The sequence below is a fragment of the Geotrypetes seraphini genome, chromosome 5 (genome assembly GCF_902459505.1).
Source record: "Geotrypetes seraphini chromosome 5, aGeoSer1.1, whole genome shotgun sequence".
Classification (NCBI taxonomy): domain Eukaryota; kingdom Metazoa; phylum Chordata; class Amphibia; order Gymnophiona; family Dermophiidae; genus Geotrypetes; species Geotrypetes seraphini.
In genome coordinates, this window is record NC_047088.1 from 51,256,697 (window position 1) to 51,282,064 (window position 25,368).

At 41.5% G+C, this 25,368-nt stretch overlaps 1 long non-coding RNA gene across 1 annotated transcript; it reads right to left on the reverse strand.

Annotated features, from left to right (window-relative positions):
• Positions 1 to 874: 874 nt before the first annotated feature.
• Positions 875 to 24,871, reverse strand: LOC117360967. The gene is made up of 3 exons (XR_004539562.1): positions 24,657 to 24,871; positions 13,722 to 13,869; positions 875 to 2,985 (listed from the first exon to the last, which is right to left on the reverse strand). It is a non-coding gene; the product is annotated as an uncharacterized LOC117360967 (long non-coding RNA).
• Positions 24,872 to 25,368: the final 497 nt, after the last annotated feature.

Below are 25,368 nucleotides of genomic sequence, written 5' to 3' on the forward strand. Positions count from 1 at the left end.
TAAACATGTCAAAGACTGAGCTGCTCCTCTTTCCGCCTAAACCCTCTGGTCCTCTTCCTCCGTTCTCCATCTCTGTAAATAATACTGTCATCATTCCAGTCTCCTCTGCTCGCAACCTTGTAGTCGTCTTCGATTCCGACCTCTCATTTTCTACGCACCTCCAACAAATTGCTGAGGCTTGTCACTTCTATCTCTGCAACATCACCAAAATGTGTCCCTTCCTCTCTGACCACACTACCCAGACCCTTGTCCACACTCTAGTAACTCATGCTTAGATTACTGCAATCTACTTCTAATTGTTCCCCCGCAGTACCGCCTTTCCCCCCGTGCAACCTGTGCAAAACTCTTCTGCATGACTCATCTTCTACCAACCTTGTTACATTCATGTCATCCCTCTCCTTAAATCACTTCATTGGCTACCTATGCATCTTCGCATACAGTTCAAGCTCCTATTGCTGACCTATAAGTGTGTTAATTCTGCTTCCCCTCAATATCTCTCCTTTCTTCTCTTTCATTATACACCTCCTAGAGTAAGGCAAGAACATAAGAACATAAGCAGTGCCTCTGCTGGTCCATCGTGCCCAGCAGTCCGCTCACGCGGTGGCCCATCAGGTCCAGGACCTGTATAGTAATCCTCTATCTATACCCTTCTATCCCCTTTTCCTTCCTTTACTTATCTTTCCACCTGGAATATAATTTGTTACACCCTGAATCATAAGAGAGGTACAGTTGAGTAAGGGAAGAGAGGTACAGTAAGGCAAGCTGTGACTACCACAGTAATCAGGATGGAGCATAAGGTATCAAACGTTTGGACAAATGGGAGTTGAAGGTAATAGTGTGTTCCCCTTAAAGTACTGAAAGTGTAGAAAAAGAGAAGTCACTAAGCTAAATAGATGATATTGTTAACTATCACACAAGTATAGGCCAGCACAATAAATCTATAAGTGGAGGATAATTTTATAGTAGGCCATGTACTGACTAAATCATATTATACAGCTACTGTATAGTCTTTATCTCAGGTTTTTGTGCTGAAAGCAAGAACTCCTCTGAGTTATATTGACAACTGTAAGAGGTTCCTATTCAGCCAACCCCTAATTCTGTAATCTTGGTGTCACCAGCCAGACCCTGAATTGATTGAACAGTTTCTTTAATAATGAAGCAAAAACAAACTTACAGTCAGATGGATTCAATGCAGCTCGAGCCTGTTACATATCTTCTTACTCAACCAGCATATCAGAGTTAAGCTGAGTGTCCACCTTGTGGAGATGACACCATTCTCCAGACTTAGAAATAAACCAAAGCTGTGTTAGATCGTTAGATCTAAAGGGAAAAAAACCTGGTGGAGGAATAATGCTACACTCAGGTTCTCATCTAGCCACATGCTCTGCAATATGGCCACTGCTCTCTGGCAGACTGGAAAAGAAGGCGGGCTTATGCTCTGTGGAAGCAGCGTAGCTCTCAGGGAAAGCAAAGCCCTCTGGGAATTCACATTACTTATTACATCACAGAGTTCACATTACATTACATCACATTCACATATCACATTACATCACATTCACATATCACATTACACATATCACATTACATCACATTCATATCACATTACATCACAGAGTTCACGTTACTTATACATCTATTACAAACACATAACTAGTTCTTATACAAGAAACTGAGCAAATGCTCATATAACATGGGGACAGAACAGGCCGTGTATGTATGAAGGCCACATAGGTGCCTATTTTAAGCCTATCTTATATCACATTCACATATCACATATCACATATCTTATATCACATTCACATATCACATTACATCACATTCATATCACATTACATCACAGAGTTCACGTTACTTATACATCTATTACAAACACATAACTAGTTCTTATACAAGAAACTGAGCAAATGCTCATATAACATGGGGACAGAACAGGCCGTGTATGTATGAAGGCCACATAGGTGCCTATTTTAAGCCTATCTTATAAAGTCATATAGGTACCTACCTGCCTTTATACAATACTGCAAATAAAGAAGAAAAAATCACCCCTAGATTGAAGTCACAGACATTTACCCCTGCTCCGGAGCAGATCACAAACAACACAGATTCATGACTCCATCTGCCCTCCATCCAAACTACATGCAGGTCACATAAAAGTGCATTCTTTATTATCACCACATAAAAGCCTTACTATGCATAAAGAATTCTAACCAGTCCTTAACATATTTTGCAGTAGCTTGCTTTATGTTAATAAGAGAAAGGAAGCAGAAAACTGAGGAGTTCAAGGTAGCTATGGGTTTAACCACATATTAAACCCCACCCCCTCTTTTACAAAACCATAGCATGGTTTTAGCCCCAGCCGCAGCAGTAACAGCTCCGACGCTCATATGAGCATCGGAGCTGTTACCGCCATGGCCGGTAAAAGCCCCATGATTTTATAAAAGGGGGATAAACGAATAACACCATTTTTTTTTAAGACATCTCATTTCAAAACATGCTAACACAATGACTCAATATTAAAAACAAAAAAAAAATTGTTTGCTTTATGGTACCCCAGGTGTGCAATTCCAGCACTATTCTTCTTTCATTCTTTTATTTTTTTTTTAAGCTCCTCCAAAATAAAAGTAATGCTTTTCAGCGGAATTATCTTTTAAGCAACAATTTTGAATAAAATCCATTTTCCTCCCTTGAAATGCTGTGAATATTTCATGATATTGCCATTTTACTGTATAAAAATGACCGGGGTCACTTTGACTCCTCCAAGCACTTTGTTCTTAGCCTGAAAATTGAGTGGCTTGTGCATCTACTACGGTAGAATTAGATCACCAGAGGCTTGGGCTGAAAAAAATTATATTAAAGTATCTTATAGATGGTCATATTCTTCATTTATTATACTCAGCAAATCTTTTTGTTCATGCCACTTGGCACAGCAAAGAAGCAGCTGCTCTCTTTTCTCCAGCTAATATAATTTTTTTTTTTTTCAGGCAGCTAGGGAGAGAAATAGAACAAAAAGAATAATAAACTGAGTTGGCATCAATTAATTACTATATTCCTCGCAAAGAATATTTTGTCTAAAACATATGAATTTTTTACAAGACGATTTATTACTAGCATTCAGCAATACAACACTTTGCCTGTGTGATTATCAAGGCTGAATTGTCATTTGCAATGAAATGTCAATAGCACATCCCCTGTTGTTCCACGTCACTAAGAAACGAAAATGAGCAGAACAAATTCTGACATTTTAAGGCCAATATTCAGCGCTTTATAGCCAGCTAGGAGCGGCTCCCGGTGGGCTACAAAGCACATAGCCGGCTATCTGGTGATAGTCAACAGGTGATAGCTGGTAAATAGCTAAGAAAAAGAGTAATTTAAAGAGAGGTAAGTTTGGGCAGACTGAATGGACCATTCGGGTCTTTATCTGCCATCATTTACTATGTTACTATGGAGTCCTTTTACTAAGGCGTGCTAACCGATTTAGCGCACGGTAAATGCTAAGGCGCCCATAGAATATAATGGGCGCCTTAGCATTTATTGCGTGCTAAATTGATTAGTGCGTGCTAAATCAGTTAGCGTGCCTTAGTAAAAGGAGCCCTATGTTATCTCCTGCTGAAAATCCAGTTTAGCAGATGGGTCGACATAGCCAGTCACCGCCAATATTCCGTAGCTCATCAGCTAAGTTTGGCAGCCAAATAAAGCCACCCAAAAGGGTGGTATGTCTTTGGCTTTTAACATAGTAACATACTGCTGCTATCATTTATTATTTCTATTGTGCTAGCGGATGCACGCAGCACTGTACATTAAACGTGTAAGAGATGGTCCCTGCTCAAAAGACAGACACACAGGACATAGGGTAGATCAACATATGATGCTCATGCAATGACAAACAAGGGAAGAAGAGGTAGTGAGGGTAGGGGCTATAGAGCAGGGGTGTCCAATGTCGGTCCTCGAGGGCCGCAGTCCAGTCGGGTTTTCAGGATTTCCCCAATGAATATACATGAGGTCTATTTGCATGCACTGCTTTCATTGTATGCTAATAGATCTCATGCATATTCACTGGGGAAATCCTGAAAACCCGACTGGACTGCGGCCCTCGAGGACCGACATTGGACACCCCTGCTATAGAGGGAATGAGGACATGAATATACTGTATATAGTGCATTACAAGCTGCACGAGAGAGGACCTAAACGCTGCTTCGAAAAAGTGGACTTTGAGCCTGGATTTGAATACTGCCAGGGATGGAGCCTGGCGTTCTGATTCAAGCAGGTTGCTCCAGGCCTATGGGGCAGCAATGAAAAAAGGGGCGGAGTCGGGAGTTGGCAGAAGAGGAGACGGGTACAGAAAAGAGAGACTTACCCGAAGTACAGAGTTCCCTGGGTAGGGTGTAGAGAGAGATAAGAGAGGAGTAAATGATGTAAAAAGTAAATGGCAAAAGCAGACTTGAATGGTCCTTGCAAACTGCACAAACAGTCAAATTCATTATTAATTCATGATTGAATTATCTTTTTTTTTTTTTTTTTGGGGGGGGGGATATTTTTGGTACATAGAATAGCTCAGCACTGTCCTTAGTTTCCAGCTACTGGAATTGCCGTCAAAAGACCACACCAGCCTATCCAAATGCTCTGATAGCTCTTGAGGCTCAGACTCTAAGGGCCTGATTCTCGTTAGGATGCCGATCTCGGCAGACACCTAAGAGTCGACTGCCGATCACATATCACTCACGTATCAGCATCCTAAAGAGAATCGTGTCTACATCGCTAAACAGACTCCTTAAAAGTAGGCCAGCATTTTGCCCGGAGCAATTTAAGGAGTCTGTCTCGTGCCTATGGAGACATGTAGGGACGCTTAAGCACGCCCAAGGCCACAGCCTACACCCCAGCTTCAGCATGCTTAAGCATCCATAAACACATAACACACACCTACAATGTTGGCATCCTTCCCTTTTAAAACCAAAAACCATGCGTCCCAATTGGCTGAGAGACAGCGGTAGGACGCCTATCACTGCCTATCATCAGACATGTAATGTAATTTATTTCTTATATACCGCTACATCCGTTAGGTTCTAAGCGGTTTGAAGAAAATATACATTAAGATTATAAATGAGAAGTAAGAAGGTACTTAAAAAATTCCCTTACTGTCCCGAAGGCTCACAATCTAACTAAAGTACCTGGAAATTAATAAAGAAGAGAAAATAAAGATGGTTGAAAAAAGAAAAATTCTATGTGAACTTATAGGATGGAAATTAAACTGACAGTGAAGAACTGTATTAAAAATACATATGGAATGCAGTTAGAGAGGGTAGGTTGCAATCTATTTATGGTATTTGTTTAATTGGAAGGTGTTAAGGTGGGTAATTTGGGGGAAGGTTATCTGAAGGTAGGAGAATCTTCTGGAGGTAAAAGAGGAGGGGTTAAGATATTTGGATGAATTTTTTGAAAAGCAGGGTTTTGATTTCTTTTCTGAATGTTTTGAAGTTGTCTGATATTGTCATAAGATTGGAGATGGAATGGTTGATTTTTGCTGCTTGTGTTGCTAGAAGGTTGTCAAACATTTTCTTGCGTTGTGTGCCTTTGAGTGGGGGGAAGGCGAAAGGGTTCGAGGTTCTTCTGTGTCTTGAGGTGGAGATTTGGTTTAAGCGGTTGTTTAGATAGGAGGGGGAAGAGTCGTGTAATGCTTTGAATATCAGGCAGTAGAATTTGAATTGGATTCGTGCTTGTATGGGTAGCCAGTGAGAGTCTAAGAAGGCAGTTGTTATGTGATCATATTTTTTGAGTGAGTAGATCAATCTGAGGGCGGTGTTTTGTATGGTCTGGAGTTGTTTTATCTTAGTGGCTGGACAAGGAAGATATAGGGAGTTGCAATAATCCAGCAGACCTAAGACTAGGGATTGGACGATTAGTCTAAATTGTGCTTGGTCAAAGAATTTTCAAACATGTGTTTGCAGAATCAAGTTCAGAAAATTTGTTAGCCTCCCCTCCCCCCCCTCAAGCTTTTACCTCATCCTGATATACTGGGGGATTGGATTATTCTACTGCGACCCCTTGCAGATTCACTATTACTCTGTGTTACTCAGCTATATTGTTAACATGTCCTTTCAGTAAATGACTTTAGATTTGATTTATATTTAATGCTCACTGTGGTACGTACAGTTACTTTTACACAACACCTTTTCTGGACTTAGCCAGCTAGTCGCTGAATATTGGCCTAGCCAGCTAGGTCTCAGCCAGCTAAAATTAGACCAGATATGGTGTCGGCATCGAATTTCTGGTATCACCGCAGACCATGTGAGATTGCATGTGACCTCTCACTAGTCTGAATATCGGGAGATTTGGGGGAGGGGGGGTTTCGTTCATCGATAATAGTGCACACTCTTTGAAACAAGCGTGCACTCTTAACGACATTGTTCTAGATACCTAGCAGCGCCTAACCTAGGCGCCATTTACAGAATCAGGCCCTATTTGCATCATAAATATGAAGGAGTTGTGATGGATAAATTTCTCATGGTTAAAAATTATTAGACCGAGCTGGATACCTATGTTTCGCCACATGATAGCTCAGCGCTTGATGCCATTGTTGGTTTTGTTTTTGTGTACTTTATCTGTTTGTTAATTTTTGAAAACCTTAATAAAGATATTTTAACTATAAGAAAATACCTACCGTTACCAGCTGAATATCATGGTGTGTGTGTGTGGGGGGGGGGGGGGGGGAATTGGCTTTAGCAATTCAGTCCACTGTTATGCGTATGCCACAATCTCCAGTCAGGGTAAATAATAACCCTTTGTTCCAATTGCTATCTTTTCCCCAGGCATGAGACTGGTCAGCTTTAACCAAAGATGATCCACCTGTGCTTGCAGAGCCTTAAACACCTCACAGGATAGTTTCAAAACAAGCACGATATACTATCCTCTACCATACTAGCTGTGCAGATACTGGGAACTACATGCAAACATTTACCCGGGCCTTCTGTTTATATAAATGGATTGTCTTAAACTGGGCTCTACCACTTTTCCAAAATTTCCATTTCATCACCATCGGGGTAGATAGGAGAGCTTCCAGCTGCTTCCAGTTCTAGAGGCTCCTCTTGAATCTCCTCAGCAGTACTCTGTGATTGTTGCTGGACAAGCTCCACCTTCTCTGTTGGGTTAAGGCAGTGGTCTCAAACACGCGGCCCGGGGGCCACACGCGGCCCACCAGGTACTATTTTGAGGCCCTCGGTATGTTTATCATAATCACAAAAGTAAAATAAAACAGTTTCTTGATCATATGTCTCTTTAGCTATAAATGACAATATTATTATTAAGACATAGCCAAAAGGAAAGATTTATAAACTATAAAGAGTTTTACCTCATGCAAAATTGTCATTTCTTTAATAAGACATTAACTATTTTTTTCTGAGGCCCTCCAAGTACCTACAAATCCAAAATGTGGCCCTGCAAAGGGTTTGAGTTTGAGACCACTGGGCTAAGGCAATCTTATGTAGCTCCAGGGCACTAGGTCTCAACCCAGACATGGGTTCAAATAACCTTCAAAATAGCTCTTTTAGTCTTCAAGGTATTGTTATTTAATACGCCCCAATTCATACCAAGAATGATTACTCCATATCATTCAACTCGACCCCTTCGATCTTCACAACAAGATTTATTATCGATTCCCTCTCTAAAAATAGTGGGAACAAGGAGAAACAATATGTTCTCTGTTTTAGCCCCCCAACTCTGGAACACTCTGCCTCTATTTATTAGAAAGGACAAAGATCTTATCTCTTTTAAAAAACAATTAAAGACTTTTTTATTCAACGACGCATTTTCCGACTAATTAGTTAGTCTCTTGATTTTTCTTTCTTCTTTTCCCCATCCTTTTGTTTTTTCCATTACATGTTTTTCACTTCTATTTGAGTCAGATTGTAACTTTTCCCTCCTTTCCTCTCAGTCATGTCTGTCATAAAACTAAATGTACAGTTTTATCCCTAAATTGCAGGTTACTATTGTTTTATTTGCTATTAATGAGATGTATGTTTTTTATTTAAACTTGTTTCTTTTTTATATAAGCTGTTAACAATTTTGTTCTACGCTTTTTAACTTTTTAATAATTAGTTAGTCTTCCCTTAATTTGTTTTAACTGTACATCGCTTAGAATTTCTTATATAGGCGATTAATCAAATAAACGTGAACTTGAACTTGAACTTGGGACATACCAAGTCACTCTGATTTCCAAGATATCCACAATGCAAGATATCCTCCATTGTATGTAGATCTATCTCATTCATATTCATGGTGGCTATCCTGAAGACATGACTGGCTTGGCATGGCCCAAGGACTGGGTTGAGAACCCCTGCCCCAGGGGAAATGGTACTTTTTCAAATTGCAGATGACATACTCTATGCAAAATTTCTGCCACATTATTGCATATCCCCTAGTCAATAGTAATCTTGACTGCAGCAATGATCTCTTGATTGGTTTACAGGCTAGTGATATTAAGGGTTGACAGCACATGTCAGTTTAACTCATGATAGGAGCTAATAAATGTGATAATATAACCCCTTTACATTGTGAAGAACACTCGCTGCCATTATTTTTATTTTTCAAAAATTTTTATTTTAACAAATTTGCATACAAAGGAAACGATACAACAATCGAAACACATACACAACCTATACAAAACTAAAGATAAGATAGTCATCCGCGGGATTTCTGCACGGAGACTAAAGAACTCAACGAAACAAGTTTGCTGCCATTTTTAGAGATTCACCTTTAAAATACTGTCCCTAGTACACAAAATTTACTGTAATATTCCTTTTAATCTTTATTACTCACTTAATACCATATACTTCCTCTAGATACCTTAGGACCTCTCAACACAACTCCAAACATTGCGTCCATACTTCACTAGCAGAAAATCAAGAACTAAGATTTTCTGTGCATCTTTAATTTCTGGGATGCACATATCTACCCTTTAGAACATGTGGCCATAAATCACCAATACACTACATCCTCCACTTTTCTGTCATATGTGTGTCAGCATTTTCCTATGGTTTTTTTAACCAGATCAGTCTTCTTTCTTCTCAACCTGATAACCTTTCTTTGCTGTTATGAATTTCAGCCTGTTGAGTGATGCTATATTCTTAATAAGTGCCTTTATATAATATGTAAACCACTTTGATTGTAACAACAGAAAGGTGGTATTTCAAATCCCACTTTTGTTTTCCTTTTCCTCATTCTGCTTTATTTTAGTTATCTATTCACTTGTATAGTATTAGAAGCATATTTAGAGGGGCATTTTCAATATGACATCTAAATCTGAATCTGGATGTTTTACAGAAGACGCACAAAAATCCAGTAGCAAACGATTGCAGGGATGTCCCTATGGAATAAGTTATCTGGCCAAATAAGATTATGGGCTCCTTTTACTAAGCTGCGGTAGCGTTTTCTTAGCACACACTGCAGATTAGCACGTGCTAATCCCCGCGCTATGCAGAAAAACTAACGCCAGCTTAATGGAGGTGCTAGCGTCTAGCGCGCGCTAAAACTGCTAGCGCAGCTTAATAAAAGGAGCCCTATGTGTTGAGCATTTGAGTTTTAAGAAATTGCTTGAGATAAAGTTATTTGTTGACGCTTATTTCTGACATGGTTTAATAGTTATTACTCTGAAACTGTTTTATTTTTATTGACTATTGCTGAGTTTTAGTGATAATATCATCCATTGTGAATGTTTACTTGTAAACCGTTCTGAGCTACTGGGAGGACGGGATAAAAATCTAAATAAATAAATAAAATAAATAAATCTGATGTTTATAAAATTATGTATGTTAATTCTGTAAACCACTGAGATTTTGGCGGTATAAAAATTTTTTAAATACAATAAACATGAATATTTTCAAAACTGCAAAATGTCTATCTTGGTTTTTCGAAAATGGCCGTGGTTATGCTCAATGTGTCTATCTTTTTTAACCATTAAAAAAAAACCCAGTCAAAACAAAAACACACAAAACAAGCCATTGGCCTGTAGGAGGGGCCATCATTCTTAGACTGGCCACATAGACATCCCAGCAGAGCAGTGAGGTACCCTAGGAGGCACTACAGTGATCTTTAAAGAAAAAGACCCCTTATATTGTATGGTGATCCCTCCAAAACCTACTCAAAACCCACTGTACCCAACTATACACCACATCAATAGGTATAGTGAGATTAGGATGGGTTTTGGAAAGCTTACAAATTTCACCATATGTGTAGTGGTTAGAATGGAGTATGGGCCTGAGTCCCCATCTTTGGTGTTAACATAAGAACATAAGCAATGCCTCTGCTGGGTCAGACCTGAAGTCCATCATGCCCAGCAGTCCTCTCTCGCGGTGGCCCAACAGGTCCAGGACCTGTGCAGTAATCCTCTATCTATACCCCTCTATCCCCTTTTCCAGTAGGTAATTGTCCAATCCTTTCTTAAATCCCATTACCGTACTCTGCTCTATTACGTCCTCTGGAAGCGCATTCCAGGTGTCCACCACACGTTGGGTAAAGAAGAACTTCCTAGCATTCGTTTTGAATCTGTCCCCTTTCAACTTTTCCGAATGCCCTCTTGTTCTTTTATTTTTTGAAAGTTTGAAGAATCTGTCTCTCTCCACTTTCTCTATGCCCTTCATGATCTTGTAAGTTTCTATCATATCCCCTCTAAGTCTCCTCTTCTCCAGAGAAAAGAGACCCAATTTCTCCAATCTCTCAGCGTATGAAAGGTTTTCCATACCTTTTATCAGACATGTCGCTCTCTGAACCCTTTCGAGTAACGCCATATCCTTCTTAAGGTACGGCGACCAAAATTGGATGCAGTACTCCAGATGCGGACGCACCATCGCCCGATACAACGGCAGAATAACTTCTTTCGTTCTGGTCTCAATACCCTTCTTGATTATACCAAGCATTCTATTCGCTCTCTTAGCGGCCACTGTGCACTGTGCCATCGGCTTCATTGTCATGTCCACCATTACCCCCAAGTCCCTTTCCTGTGTACTCTCATTCAATAATATCCCTCCCATCGTATAGTTGTACCTCAAGTTTCTGCTTCCCATATGAAATACTTTACATTTCTCAACGTTGAACTTCATCTGCCACCTCGTCGCCCATTCCCCTAGCTTGTTCAAGTCCCTTTGCAATTCTTCGCAGTCTTCTTTAGTCCGAGCACCACTAAATAGTTTGGTGTCGTCTGCAAATTTTATTATCTCACACTTTGTCCCTGTTTCTAGATCATTTATGAATATATTAAATAGCAGTGGCCCGAGCACCGAGCCCTGCGGGACACCACTCGTGACCCTCCTCCAGTCCGAGTAGTGGCCTTTTACTCCTACCCTTTGCTTCCTACCTTCCAACCAGTTTCTGATCCATCTATGTACATCTCCTTCCACCCCATGGTTCTTCAGTTTCTGGAGTAGACGTTCATGGGGCACCTTGTCAAAGGCTTTTTGGAAATCTAGATATATGATGTCTATGGGGTCTCCTCTGTCCATTTGTTTGTTAACTCCCTCGAAGAAGTGCAATAAGTTCGTTAGGCACGATCTCCCCTTGCAGAAACCATGTTGGCTGGTTATCAGAAGTTCGTTCCTTTCAAAATGTTCATCGATGTTTTCTTTTATCAGAGCTTCCGCCATTTTTCCCGGAATCGAGGTCAGACTCACCAGTCTGTAGTTTCCAGGGTCACCTCTTGATCCCTTTTTAAAGATGGGCGTAACGTTGGCTATCTTCCAATCCTCCGGGATCACGCCTGTTTTCAGGGATAGGTTGCAAATTTGCTGTAGTAGTTCCGCTATCTCCTCCTTTAATTCCTTCAGAACCCTTGGATGTATTCCGTCCGGACCCAGGGATTTGTCAGGAACATGCCTGCTACTGTAATAGGACTGGCCATAAAATCTGAAAATATCATACATATCATATGTCTGGGCGGCCTGTCCATCACAATGCTGGCCCCGCCCATGTTCAAAAGGTCTTGTTCTGGGCATTTGGGACTTGGATGAATTTTTGGTTGAGAATATGGTATAAAGATAGAGAATATACTGTTTCATGCAATTTTTTTTTTTTGGGGGGGGGGACTGGGAGGTAGTCAGCAACCACTCCGCGACTGTGGGAGGAGAGTCATTCCTTCATCCTTCCAGTGGTCATCTGGTCAGTTTGGGCACCTTTTTGGCACTTATTCATTGCTAAAACAGGTCTAGCCCCAGACATCCAAATTTTGTCCTAGGCGTATTCTTAAATGTTTGATTATGGCAGAAAAATATCCAAATCATATGACCATCCTAGTCCTGCCTCTAACATACCCCCCTTGTTATTTAGATGCACTGTGGACAAGCACCATAGAAATTCATCTAGAAAATAGGTTTCAAAAATAGTGAATTGGAAAGGTTTGGCAAGAAAAAATGTCCATCTGCCCCTTTATGCCACATTTTGAACGTTTTTCTTTTATGGAATGAGCCTCTATTTAGTGTCACAGCCCCCACTCTATGGAATTCCCTCTCTCATTTACCTCTACTTGGAGCACTCATTTCAGAAATTCAAAACTAAGCTGAAGGCATTCCTATTTCAGGATGCATTCAGTCCTTAATCCCTTCACAGGTACTGATAGGAAAATAAAGCTCAGACCCGCCACTACAAATAACCCCGATTCCCTCTTCCTCCCTTCCCCTGCAAGGCCCAAAAACAAGCCTGGTAGTCTAGTACACCACCACCACCACTGCCACCCCCAACCGATAGCCCCCTGCCATTGCTGCCCCCTGCTGATGCCTCCCACTGATGCTCCTCATATCCCTGACCCCCATACAAAGACCAGCAGGAGGGATGTCCACTCCCTCCTGCCACAGGGTCAAGGATCCTCGATTCCCCCACAACCCCCACCACACAAGCCTGGTGGTCCAGTGGGCCAGCCCCCCTCCGACCCCTTCATACCTTTTTTCCGAGGACTAGCCGGAGGTATGCCCACTCCCTCCTGCCGCAGGGTCAGGGACCCCCGATTCCCCACCCCCACCCCCGCAACCTATTCTATTTCCCCATTTGCTGTCCCTGCGGGGTGTCTCATGGTGAGGCATTTGCTGGACTGATTATACATGAGTGCTTCTATCCATCTTTCCTATTCTTTAGGACCATTGTAACATTCTTTTCCTCTTCTTGATTTCTAATATTTTTGATGAATATCAACTGCTCAGAAAGATTCCAATTGCAGAAAATTTCAAATATTATTAAACTTGAAACTAAGGGATCCTTTTATTAAGGTGCGCTAATCGATTTAGTGCGCATTAAATGCTAAAATGCCCATAGGAATATAAAGGATGTCTTAGCATTTAGCACGCGCTAAATCGGTTAGCGCACCTTAACAAAAGGACCCCTAAGGGAGGAATTCATCAAAGGGCGCTAAGTGCATTAGCGCGCACAGTCGCTAACTGCTCAAGATGTCCATTATATTCATAGGGTGTCTTTAACAGTTAATGTGCACTACAGCAACACCTTACCGCACTTTAGTAAATAGGGCCCATAGTACCTATAGTTCTGTTTCATGCATACAAATCATTATTACACACACCAAGAAAACACTTTTAAAAAAAAAAAAATTTTCCCACACTAAGCAACCCCGAGTGTGATGAAAACTTGTTGATCAGATAACTTTTCACTAACAACATTTAAATTTAGAAGAAATCTAATGTCTCACTATTGCAGTGTCCTCTGCAGGCTCAGTTAAAGATGAGGTCCCATATTACCTTTTAAAAGAACGTGCGGAGCTGATTTATGTCTGTGTCGTGCTATCTCTGCTGCCCAGCCTGCACGGATGACTCACTCTGATGTCGGCAGGAGTTTTTTAATAAGGCAGATTGTTGGAACCTACATCAAGCTGTCCTCTGGAATTGCCTTGAAGTTTTAGAAATAGAATTTAAAGAAACAAATCAGCCCTTGAGAAGCTATTATCTCCAGTGCTAGTAATCTGATGCAAATGTGTGATTCTGACAGGACTGTAGAACAGATCAGTCATTTTCTTTTCAGGCAGAGCTTCAGCACGATGGCCCACTTTCTTGCAGGTCTCTGATATTACGGGCTCCTCATAAAATGTTGCCAGGGCGTATGGCAGACTGAGAGGAAGATTCTCAAAACTTACTGTGCATTTAACAATGGCGCTAAACCATCGTTAGAAGCAAGTATTTTACCGTCCTATTGTCATAACGGCTCACTGTGGTCTTTTCTGTGCTTTCTGGCAGCCTCCGATTGTACTATGCAAATGAAGTACAATAAGATCATTAATATAAAAACAGTATTATAATGAGGTCAAAACTATTAAAATGAGCTCCCTGGGCAATTCCCCAAAGAGAACGCCCCTCCATTTATGTGGAATCAGGGCAGATATTTAGTGGTAGGGTCTGAGCTGTCATAGCCTTACTGTCCTGTCAGTGCCTGAGCGCTGATTGGCTCAGGCACTGACAGGAAAATAAAGCTCAGACCCACCACCACAAATGCTCATGATTCCCTCCCCCCTGCAGTTCCCCAAAACAAACCTGGTGGTCTAGTACCCCCCGGCCACTGTCAACCCTAACCGATTTCCCCCCTGCCTTCCCCTGCTGATGCCTCCTGACGATGCCCCCAACTCCCTGAACCCCATATACCTTTTTTCCAAAGACTGGCAGGAGGGATACCCACTCCCTCCTGCCACAGGGTCGGGGACCCCTGACTCCCCCACATACCCCCACCACACAAGCTTGGTGGTCTTGTGGGCTTACCCCCTCTATCTTTTTCCCGAAGACCAGCAGGATGCCCACTCCCTCCTGCTGCAGGTTCGGGAACCCATGATCCCCCCACAACTCCCCACCACACAAGCCTGGTGGTCTAGTGGGCCGTCCCCCTCCAACTCCCCCCTGTACCTTTTTCTAAAGACCGGCAGGAGGGATGCTTACTCCCTTACGAAGGCAGGTCCACCTCTTCAGAATGGTGGGTCTTCCCTTTTCTGGTGCATCCTTGGATGCACTGGGAAGAGGCTAAAGGCTCTGATTGGCCCAAGAGCCTAAGATCTGTCCTATGGGAGGGGCCTTAGGCCCCTTCCCAGTGTACCCTGGGATGACACTTTTCATTTCAATGAGGCAAATGCATCTAGTAAATGGGTACAAGTATAGGGAAAACAAGTCATTGTGACATCACCGATGAGGTTGGCTCTTAGGCATTGATGAAATGAGGCAATGGGTCATTACAATACGAGGGGCCGCTCAAAAGTTCTCAGCCCAACCACGAAGAGAATGATGTGGAGCCTTGAAACTTACAAGTTATTCCACACTTACCTTAACACTTTTTGTTTCATTTTATATTATTGAACGTCAGTAGGCACTTTAACATTTTTCCCGTTTTAAGTGGCATTTCTTAATTAACTTAGTTGTTGGTAGGGCGCTGTTTATAGAATTTCCCTCATAATTTATAGTAGTATATAAATTGTATATATGCAAGTGTGATTGCTACCCACATCAGAGGAATTTTGAAATACAGCTGTTTATATGTGCACATACACATATACTGTATATGCCATTATTCCATAACATATGCACATAATTAGTACACACAACTGTGCAGACTTGATAGAATTGCTGTGTTAATGTTTCAGCTCAGTCAAACCACTGCAATACACATACTGTACATTTAAATATGAATCCTGACCTTTGACCTGTCCTATGGCCATATACCTCAGGCATAGTAGATCCAACACCTGCCCTGCACTGTTCTTTGTCCTCGCCCGGCCTATGGCAATCCTTTTTTCAAACCGACACTCATAGAATTCCTATGAGCATTGGAGCTTAATAAAAGAGGGCCCTAATGCACTATCCGAGCAGGCAAGATTGAACTTAATGAATATGCAGGACTTGAAAATTTCAGCAAACTGTTTGATGGTCATAACAGAGGGCTTCATGGGCAACATACAGACCTGAGGCCATACGTTGGAGACCATTCTAGGTAGACAGATACAAATACCGGTAAATCAATCATCTCAATCTAAGGTTCTCCAATTTATCTCTATAAAGTTAAAATCAACTTAACAGCCAATATTAAGCTCTTAAGCTACACTAATATATTATTGTATCTGGGGGTTTTGGTTGGTTGGTTGATTCTCATATTTAAGTGTTTTGGAATTTGTAGTTTTCAACTTTGTTTTGACTGTTACCACACTTAAATCTGAGAATCTCAGAATACTATGACATGAGTTGAACAATCAAGATTGCCCAAAATATACTCGATGCCCAAGTTTTGGCCCACTCAGATTTCCACTAATTCCATAAGTTTGCCAATCTATCTCATATTTCATTTTGCTCTCAAATTTGTCTGTACAATTTCAGTTCATTGTCATGGTTTCATTCCAAGCCATGTTGAATCGATTTCTTAATCACTGTAATAGGGAGATATCAAATAATCCTCTGTGATATTACCACTCCAATAATGTCAGCAATCACAGCTCTGAAAAATTAGTTAAAATGTATAAATATTACAAATATTGTGTTTTGATTGTGAATAACTCAGACCCAATAACCTGTGATTCAGTGATGACACCGAACTGAGGTTAGCTGGGGGACCATCATCGCCTTCACTGTCCCCTTTCCCATCCGATTCCAAGACCAACACAAAATCAATAAGTGAAGGTAAAAACTAAAAAAACATATAACTTATCTGGAAAGGATGGATTGATCACTGCTGCTAAACCTCAGAGGTGTTAAAGTGACAAGTGCCTGTGAATATTAGTCGAACATTTTCTTTATTGCACTATTCTGTTATCCCTGTCCCCCCGACTCGAGTTTCAAGTCTTCTTCAGGGAGGGACACTGTTAAATAAAAAGTATAAAATATAAACCATCAAATATGTAATATAAACTAAATATGAATTAAAAACGTGTCACTATAAATACCAAGGTCTTATCTCATAACTTACAATTTCATGAATTGTAACTGCAAAAATGCCTGCTATGCTCATAAAATTATAAATCTCATACCTGTTAATAGCTCTACATATCGAGACAGCACCGGAGGCAGGGCTAACTGACACTAGAGATCCCGAACAGCTTCGTTTTAATCGCCCAAAAGCGGAACAACTGGATAATGACCCGGAAATGATGTCATATATTATGTTAATAATCGATTTCTTACCCTTTCCAAAAGTACAAAATCCAGGGGCCACTCAATGAAATTACATGGGAATACTTTTAAAACAAATAGGAAGAAATATTTTTTCACTCAAAGATTCTGGAACTGCCTGACGTGGTTACAGAAGTTTAAGAAAGGTTTGGACAAGTTCCTGGAGGAAAAGGCCATCGTCTGCTATTGAGACAGATATGGGGGGAAGCTTGGTAGTATGGAAAGTTGCTGCTACTTGGGTTTCTGCCAGGTACTGGGACCTGGATTAGCCACTGTTGGAAACGGGAGACAGGGCTAGATGGACCATTAGTCTGAGCCAGTATGGCTGTTCTTATGTTCTGAAGTTCTCATTCATTTTACGATTCTACTATTTAATCACTAACACAAATGTTAAAGCATTGCTGTTTCTTCAAAACACCTTTCCTCATCATTTTTCTTTCCTCTAGCTTTAGAGATGTCTTCCATGTTGGTGTGAATTCCTTTTATAATTTGCCTTTGTTAAACATACTATCACATCATTTTCCTTTAAATCTTTCCACCAACCAGCCTGTGCTCCCTTACTGTATGCCAGCTGTTTCAGTACATTTACATCCCTGGTTATTACTGAAATATTTATCATAGCATTTAGTGGGTAATCTCTTATTTATGTGGCTAATATCCTTACACTGACAAAGCCAGAGATACTATGGGTAATAAACCAACTCTTGCACAGCAGATTTGATTCAGACACAAATCTTCTCAAAGAGAACAGATGTTTGTAGTAATTCAAAGAACTATGCATTCATTTTTTAATGATAATATACAACAAACGAGGCCATTTTTTGTTAGTATACGTTTAAACCAACGAAATGACCTGTAGTGAGGGTTCTCCAAAGACAGCAGGGATGAATGTGGCCACATTCCTTGGTGAAATCCTCAGCAAAACCAATGTACCAGAGATCTTTTCCAGCTTAAAGAAGCTTTTGAAGTAGAGGAGTAGCCTTGTGGTTAGAGATCCAGGTAGACAATAGATAATGACATGGGGACAAATTTTTTCCTGTCCCCACGACAACTCATTTTCCCGTCCTGTCCCCGTGAGTTCTTTTCATGTCCCTGCCCCATTCCCTCAAGCTCCATCCTCATCTGCACAGGCCTCAAAGTCTTTAACATCATAAGCAGCAACATTCTAGAGCTCTGATTGTGATGTCTTAATGCCTCATTCCACCAATGCCTAAGCTCTGTCCTCATCTGCAGAAGCCTCAGACACTTTAAAATCATAAGTAGCAACATTCTAGAGCTCATATTGTGATGTCATAATGCCTCATTCCACCAATGCCTAAGCTCTGTCCTCATCTGCAGAAGCCTCAGACACTTTAAAATCATAAGTAGCAACATTCTAGAGCTCATATTGTGATGTCATAATGCCTCATTCCACCAATGCCTAAGCTCTGTCCTCATCTGCACAAGCCTCAGACACTTTAAAATCATAAGTAGCAACATTCTAGAGCTCATATTGTGATGTCATAATGCCTCATTCCACCAATGCCTAAGCTCTGTCCTCATCTGCAAAAGCCTCAGACACTTTAAAATCATAAGTAGCAACATTCTAGAGCTCATATTGTGATGTCATAATGCCTCATTCCACCAATGCCTAAGCTCTGTCCTCATCTGCACAAGCCTCAAACACTTTAAAATCATAAGTGTCCAAGGCTTTTGCGGTTAAAGCAGAAGTTACAGGAATGGGGAAGGGACAGCAACAAAACTCACGGGGACAGGATGGGAAAATTCAGATCCTGCGGGGACGAGGACAAATATGTCCCCATGTCATTCTCTACTAGACAACAGCAGTTTAAATCCTGCTGCTCCTTCTGATCTTGAGCAAGTTACTTAAGCATCCATTGCCTCAAGTAGAAATTTAGAGGCCCTTTTACTAAAGCTGCCTTAGGCCCTCTTTTACAAAGGTGCGCTAAGCGTTTTAGCGCAAATTTAGCGTGCGCCAAATCAACCCGTGCGCTAACCACTAACCACTAATGTGTCCATAGGATAACATGCACGCATTAGCGTTTAGCACGGGCTAATATTTAGCGTGCGCTAAAAAGCTTAGCACACCTTTGTAAAAGAGGGGGTTAGTGTGCACTAATGGAGTTAGCATATGCTAAGAAGTCCATTTTCTACCTATGGGCTTCTTAGCATTTAGCAAAGGATTGTCCAACGTCGGGCCTTGAGGGCCACAATCCAGTCGGGTTTTCAGGATTTCCCCAAAGAATTTCCATGAGATCTATTTGCATGCACTGCTTCCATTATATGCAAATAGATCTCATGCATATTCATTTCCTCATACTAAAAAACGGAGCACACAATAAATCACTGGTGCTCAACTGGATGAAGAGATTTAAACTACTTAAGAGATCACGAGAGGAACCAGTTATGGAAATGAACTACTGATCAACTAGTATCTAGAGGACCTATGCCAGTGATGATCTTGTGACTGCAGCAATTGACAAAGGAAACAGAAGAATTTTTAATGACACCTGGACTTTTGGGTGAATGTAGGGGGGAGGGTCTCCTTATGGGTAGATTTAAAGATATAAAATGTATTTGAGATTTATAGATTGAATGAAACTGTTTTTTGAGGGATTTATAAAAGATAAATTAAAAATAAAATTGGAATTTTAAGAAGAATTTCTGAAGCTTCTCTTGAATAGTGAGAATGCATATTCGTTTGGGAGATCCTGAACGCCCGACCTGGTGAGGTCCCTAGTTGGACATCCCTGATTTAACCCATGCTAATTCCATTACTAATGTTGTAAACCACCTTGACCTGTTTGCTCAGACTGTGTATTAAACATTAAAAATTATATTGATTCTACAACACTTCAAGGATATAATTTTAAAAAATGCACTTTCCCTCTCTTTTACTAAGGCACGCTAGCCAATTTAGCGCGTGCTAACTGATTTAGTGCATGTTAAAAGCTAATATGCTCATTATATTCTTCTAGGATACAGTGGTCTATGAGGAAGGCGACAAGACTGAGGGACTTCACCTTGAAAAAGCAATAAGGTGAAACATGTCGTTGAAATAATGTCCCTGACTTAGACTACAGAGAAAAGCTATGTAACAGCTAATACTTATTATAGTAATGAATGATACCTGTTGAATGTGAAAATACTATTTATATCTAAAGACAAAAAAACACAAACAATATATATATATATATTTATTTAAAACTTTTGATCCAGTGACAATGCAACACATAAAGCTTTTGTGTAATAAAAATTTATTGAACACAAAGGGCTCCTTTTACATAGGTGCCCTAGCATTTTTAGCGTGTGCATCAGATTAGCGCGCGCTAGCTGAAAAATTACTGCCTGCTTAAAAGGAGGCAGTAGCGGCTAGCACGCGCAGCATTTTAGGGTGCACTAAGCGCGCGCTAAAACCGCTAGCGCACCTTTGTAAAAGGAACTCGAAGTGGTGTTTCTGAGGATTTTGGAAACTTCTGAAGGGTGTTACACTATAAGGGATATTATAAGAGACTATCCCTTCACTTTGGCATTATATTCTATGGACGCATTAGCGCATGCTAAATCGATTAGCACACGCTAGATCAGTTAGTGTGTGTTAAATCATCTAGCACGCCTTAGTGAAAGGATCCCTTTATTTGGATTGTTGACAGTAGCACATTCAATAACCCCCTCCTTTACAAAGCCATGCTAGTGTTTTTAGTGCTGGCTGTGGCAGTAAGGACTCCGGCGCTCATAGAATTCCTATGAGCATCAGAGTTCTGATCGCCACGGCCGGCGTTATATACGCTAGCGTAGCTTTGTAAAGAAGGGGCCAAATGAGACACTATGAGGACCTTTTACTAAGGTGCACTAGCCATTTTAGCACGCGCTAAATATTAGCATGCGCTAAATGCTAATGCGTCCATTATGTTCAATGGATGCGTTAGCGTTTAGCGTGCGCTAAAACAGCTAGCACACCTTAGTGAAAGAGGAGGTATGAGGCTTATTTTCAAAAGAGAAAAATGTCCCAAAATGGCATAAAGTGGCATTTGTCTATGCCAGTGGTTCCCAAACCTGTCCTGGGGGACCCCCAGCCAGTCAGGTTTTCAAGATATCCCTAATGAATATGCATGAGAGAGATTTGCATATAATGGAAGTGACAGGTATGCAAATCTCTCTCATGCATATTCATTAGGGATATCTTGAAAACCTGACTGGCTGGGGGTCCCCCAGGACAGGTTTGGGAACCACTGGTCTATGCTATCTGCAGTGCATCCAAATCACAAGGGGACATTTAGGGGGCGTGTTTTTGGTGGCATTATGGCAGACGTATGATTTGGATGTTTTTCTGCAATAATGAAACATTGCAGGAAACATCCAAGACAAAAGTTGGACGTCTGAAGCTAGACCTGTTTCAATACCAAATATCCATCCAAACAATTTATCCCTAGAGCAACTTGAAGGGACACGTATCATGTCCTTAGGCCATGTTTTCCAGCTGTAAGAAAGCCAGACTCTGTTTGTCTTTCCCTCTTTGAAAATACTACAAGGACATGTATGTTTGAAAAGAGATGTTGTGAAGTGAATTCAATTGTTTTGTTAAGCCGTATTTACAGACAGATTTAGATTAGAAGCTCTGCTGGTTAAGGCTTTTTCTGACCTTTTGGACTCCAGCCAGAGATAGAGGAAAATGCTGATGTCTTTAAAGTTTCATGTGACCTGTGTCCATATATGGTTTGTGTTTACGTCACATGCTGACAACATTGATTCATGTAGAATAATATAAAAGGAATGTGAAGTTCATAATAAAATTGGATATGTTTGGAGATCATTTCTGGCCTCTACAATATGTCCCTAGATGCATCTGACTTTCAAATGACAGAGACTCAGAAAGTATGGGGCAGGAATTGGGACCTAAGCCTTTTCACAACTGATATTATGCTTTCATATGATCCTCAGCTGGCTCTTTAGTATGCATTACACAGTTTTTATGCATGAGCCATTATCGTCACCGGATCAATACATGTTATATCCACTTATTATATGTATTTAAATATTATTTCACACTTAGAAATTTTAACTGCCTCTTTTAGAGCCTCGACCCTGAAGAAGGTTTAATGAAACATGATTATGTCGGGAGAGGCAGTTAAAATTTATAACTAAAAGATAAATGTGAAATAATATTTAAATCTGAAATAATAAAACGCTAGCCGCGCATGCGCACTCAACTGCGTGCTTCCGTTTTCCCTGATCTGAGATGTAGGTCTGTGGCCTTGCAGGAGTGCGCATGCGCGACTCCCCAGCCTTACACACAAATCGGAAAGTGCTGGGCAGACAAATTGAAAAGCGCTGGCCTCCCTGCGCTCCCACACCTCCATCAACGAAAAGCGACACTACCGACTGAAATTTATTTTAAAGTTTAAAGCCACTGCGGCGGCTCCTCTGATGAGATGCACCTGCGTCGGAGAAGGCCTCCGATGCAGGCGGGGATCGGACAATGAGCCGCCACGGCAACTTTAAACTTTACAAAAACTGAACTGCTGCGAGAGAAGGCTTTAGCCACACCAGCAAGGATACTTTCACAATGGGGCCCGCCAAACAATTCCTGCCATTGCCGAAATTTGGCCCACCGTTCCTTCCTTTCCTCCATCAGGTACAGTTCAGCTCCACCTATGTTAAAAGGAGCTGCTTTGAAATTGGAGCCCTGCCACCACCGTAACACATTCCCTCTGCCGCGGTCCCATATGTCAGAGAAGGGGCGGGACCAAGGCAGAGGGGAAACTGCTACAGCAGTGGCAGGGCTCCGATTTCGACGCGGCTCCTTTTAACATTGGTGGAGCTGCACTGCACCTGATGGAGGGAGGGAAGGAAAGGTGGTTGTGCGCTGTTGAGCCCCTCTTTGCCCTCAGACCCTCTCCTAACTCACTATCTGTGCATTGTGGATGCTCCCTCCTGTCTCAGACTACTGGGGGGGAGGTGCCTGTCTTCAGCTGCCGGGATGGAGGGAGGGAAGAAGAAAGAAGGGGCCCTGGCAAGCGAGTTATCAAAAACCAACCATAGCCTGGGACCCCTACATGATATGAATAATGACCAGACAACAAAAGGTAAGAAAAATAATTTTATTTTCTGTTTTGTGATTACAATATGTCAGATTTGAAATGTGTCTTGAGGGAGGCTGCCGCCACGGCTTTGGACAGAGGGGTACCATTTTCGTGGGAGCCGGCCTTCGGAAAGGCTTGGGACGCGGGGACGGATGTGGGAGGGGCTGCCGCTGCAAAGGGCTTTGGTGGGGGAGCCAGCCAGACCGCGAGTGTGGGGCTGTTGTAAGCGCGGATTGGTCAAGGAGCCGCCGCTGCCGAGGCTTTGAAATTTCTCTTCCACCATCACTCCCTCCCACCCCGGCTCTGCCTCTGCTCCTACCCAGGTTCAAAAGCAGGAGAGGCGGTCATCTAGCACCCGTTAATCTAACGGGCTTAAACACTAGTAGATATAATAAGTGGATATAACATGTATTGATCCGGTGACGATAATGGCTCATGCATAAAAACTGTATAATGCATACTAAAGAGGCAGCTGAGGATCGTATGAAAGCAGAATATCAGTTGCTCTAGGGGTGAATTGTTTGGATGAATTTATGCTACTGAACCCCTATATTATGAATAGTGTGAAGATATTTGATCTTGAATGATCAATACCAAATATGACATTAGTTTTTTTGGTTTTTTTTATAGAACATCTTTTTCTACCCAACGGTAACGCAGCTTTTGTATTGAAAGATGAATGAATAAATATGGGTATGTACCCTTTATCAATTTCAAAGGCTTGTGTTTATTATTTGAAAGCTTGCTCTAGTACCATAGTTTTAGCGTGTCCAATTCGGTTGTCACACATTTTTTTTGAATGAATATTTAAAAGAGAGGACAGATGGTGCTTCTGACAGCTGATTTGATGTTTAACCACAAACAGATTATGCTATGAATATGTTTTACAACGTAATATTTAAAGTCATGATTTATAGTAATTAAAAAACTAATCACTAGGGAAATCTAGGACTCAAATATCAGACAGGATCTAAGAGAAAGAAAACCTGGCATACTGCGCTTAGGAAACCTTACAGACCTCACCATAGGCAGCTGGCAAGTTATTAACCAGCATGTTTTTTAAAATCTAAATATAATAACGAAATGGAGTGGTTGCTTGCAATGCAAAGAGAATCACACTGCGCAAATAAGAGAAAATTTATGACAACAAATAGCAGTATTGTATGATAGAAACATGTTGCTAGATTACAATAAAATCTGAGAAATGAGGAGCTATAGTAAAAAGAAACTGAACTTATATCGGAACCAAGTTTTGCAAGTTTCAAGTTTTATTTAAAATTTGATTCATTCGCGTATCACAATTTTATTATTGATAAAAGCCATTTAAAAGCATTTTAAACATAATTTTTTAAAAAATGTAGCCACCTACAGGTGCCTGGAGAAACAGTGCCTTTTTCACATCTACAGAGGTGCCTTAAAACACCTAATATAACCAGGGTTAAATAAAATTTAAAGTTACCTGGGATCCGGGGGTTTAGATCCAGGTGTGAATCCGGGCTTGTGACCGGATCAAAGTTTTAGTAGGCCAGTTGTTTGGGCCACTTCGGGGCCACAGGAGAAGTGCCACCGAGAAATTTGGGTCTGTTTCTGGCCGCCAGACTCGCGGGCCTGTGTTGTTTTGGTGGGGGTTTGGGCACAGAGGAGCCAGGAGGGAAAGCGAGGCCGGACTTCAGGTGCCGTGTGTGAGTCTGACATCATCACGCACGGGCGTGATGGCGTTGCATAATGTGCGCATGCGTGATGGGCCCAAAGTCGGCCCACAGTTGGAGGAAGGCCCGGAGCTTTAAAAGAGCTCCGGGGCTTAGTTTAGCAGCGCGTATGGCCTGAAGAGGAGGTTGGGCCGGTGTGGACCTGCTGGATGTCCCAGTTTGATTTGGGCCGGATCGCTGGCACTGCACATATGGGGGACGTCATCACGTTTGCGTGGTGATGACGTCCCGGGGTGCTGGTGCATGTGCAGTGCAGCAACTGGTACAAGATGCACCCGGGCAGTTTTTGTAAAATTTTTACAAACTTTTAAAGTTTAGCAGCGGTGACACCGGAGAACGGAGGAAGTTTGGGGCAGTGGGGAAGGGCTTCGGAGAGCCCCCCCTAAAGATTTCTTCTACCGTTTTGTTGTTTTGGTCGCGAGTGGCACGCGGGCAGCTGACAGTGTCAGTGCTGCCATGGTG